The sequence below is a fragment of the Nansenia antarctica genome (assembly GCF_963989245.1).
Source record: "Nansenia antarctica genome assembly, chromosome: 2".
Classification (NCBI taxonomy): Eukaryota; Metazoa; Chordata; class Actinopteri; order Argentiniformes; family Microstomatidae; genus Nansenia; species Nansenia antarctica.
This window is the reverse complement of record NC_137675.1, coordinates 7,602,280-7,604,386: the sequence shown is the minus strand read 5'-3', so window position 1 is coordinate 7,604,386 and position 2,107 is coordinate 7,602,280. Positions and strand designations below refer to the sequence as shown.

At 45.0% G+C, this 2,107-nt stretch overlaps 1 long non-coding RNA gene across 1 annotated transcript; it reads right to left on the bottom strand.

Moving 5' to 3' along the window:
- Positions 1-329: 329 nt before the first annotated feature.
- On the bottom strand, positions 330-1,775 carry LOC308151429. The gene is made up of 3 exons (XR_013937292.1): positions 1,623-1,775; positions 626-755; positions 330-534 (listed from the first exon to the last, which is right to left on the bottom strand). It is a non-coding gene; the product is annotated as an uncharacterized lncRNA (long non-coding RNA).
- Positions 1,776-2,107: the final 332 nt, after the last annotated feature.

Genomic DNA, 2,107 nt, shown 5'->3' with positions numbered 1-2,107 from the left:
CATCTCACTGAGACTAACCTGTATGAATAGAAAACTGGTACCTTTTCACTGAGACTAACATGTATGAATAGAAAACTGGTACCTTTTCACTGAGACTAACATGTATGAATAGAAAACTGGTACCTTTTCACTGAGACTAACATGTATGAATAGAAAACTGGTACCTTTTCACTGAGACTAACATGTATGAATAGAAAACTGGTACCTTTTCACTGAGACTAACATGTATGAATAGAAAACTGGTACCTTTTCACTGAGACTAACATGTATGAATAGAAAACTGGTACCTTTTCACTGAGACTAACATGTATGAATAGAAAACTGGTACCTTTTCAATGAGACTAACCTGTATGAATAGAAAACTGGTACCTTTTCACTGAGACTAACATGTATGAATAGAAAACTGGTACCTTTTCACTGAGACTAACATGTATGAATAGAAAACTGGTACCTTTTCACTGAAACTAACATGTATGAATAGAAAACTTGTACCTTTTCACTGAAGTATGAGCTTGTAAAAGAGAAAGGGCTTTCCTGCAACGGACAAATGGAGATGTTTTAATTCAGATTTGGACATTAAGTCATCTTTGCAAAGATGTGTCATTCTCTAGTTGCTCTTCCTCACCTCCTCTTGGGAGGAGCCCAGGTCAAACCCAGAGAAGCCAGGTGTGGTGGGAGTCGTGCTCACGCCGAATAGAAAACCTGGCGACTTCGCTTCAGAGCCGTCCTGGCGGCCTGGTGAACTCCCGGGGCTACTGTTGAAAGATTTAACATGACGTTGAACTTAAGTCTTGACACTACGGGCTGGTTTCCAGGACGCCCGTACCCGAATCGCAACGGAGTTTAGACAAAACCACGCCTATTTCCACATATGACGTACAGTACACGATGCGTGAGGGAGGCGAGAGGGAGATGTTGATGCTGGATCACAGTTAAGGTTAGGGTTAAGCCGAATTTATACTTCTGCGTCGAATTTACGCGCGGCTACGCCGTAGCCTACGCAAGGGCTCTCCCAATTTATAGTTCTGCGTTGGTCGGTCTGCGTCGCCCTGCAATTACCACTTGATCCATGTTTCAAATATGGCGGTCTAGCAGCGGATGAGAAGCGGAAGAAAGAAGTCGGAATCATATGACGCTACCAGGCGGACCAATCACAGTTCTTACGGTCTGTGTAGGTGTGCCGCGTAGTTACATTTTCGGAGAGGTGCGCGAAAAGGTACGGCGTAGGCTACGGCGTAGATTTTACGCAGAAGTATAAATTGGGCTTTAGGGTTAAGGTTAGGGTTGGGTTTAGGAAAATGTATGCTAGCTATGGTTAGGGTTAGGGTTACGGCCGAGAGCTGCGGTGTCCATAGCAACGCAGCAGGCGACGCGCACGTCACGCGGAAGTGGGCGTGGTTTCGTCTAAACTCCGTTGCGATTCGGGTAGTCGCTTCCAGGACTGATTAAGCCCAGTTCTAGACTAAAGCATCCATCATGGAGATTGTCCATTGAAAGTGTGATTGAATCCCGGACTAGGCCTAATCTTTGTCTGGGAAACTGCCCCATTATTTATGGTAGTAACAACAGGGAATCAGTGGGTTATCTTGTATGTACGAATTCTAAAGTGTGGAATGTCTTACTTGAGTGAGAAGGTTGGGGTGGTGGAGTAAGCTTTCATTCGTGCAGGTGAAGACTGAGGATGGGTTCTCACAGGTGAGGACTGAGGGCAGGTCGCGCCCCCCTCATGTTCCTCCTCACCAGCAGGGTGCGCTGCCTGCTCATCTCCCTCTGGTTCTCCCTCCTCCACCTCAGGCTCCAGTACCTTCCCTATGTTAAGCTGCTCCACCTATTCACAAAAACCTTTCTTCTAATTTAGCTTTCACATAAAATTCAGTATATATAACACAACAATTCACCTGCATTGCATATCGGACATATGTCAGACAGTAAGCATCTGGTTTCTGTTTTCCAGGGTTCCCACACCTTCTGAAACATCAAATTCAAGCACCTTTCAAGGACTTACAAGACTCAATTCCCTCAAATTCAAGGACCTAACACAGCATAGTTTGAGACAGATCTAGATGAGAATTTAGTGGGGATCTAGAGGGGAATTCAAGCACTTTCA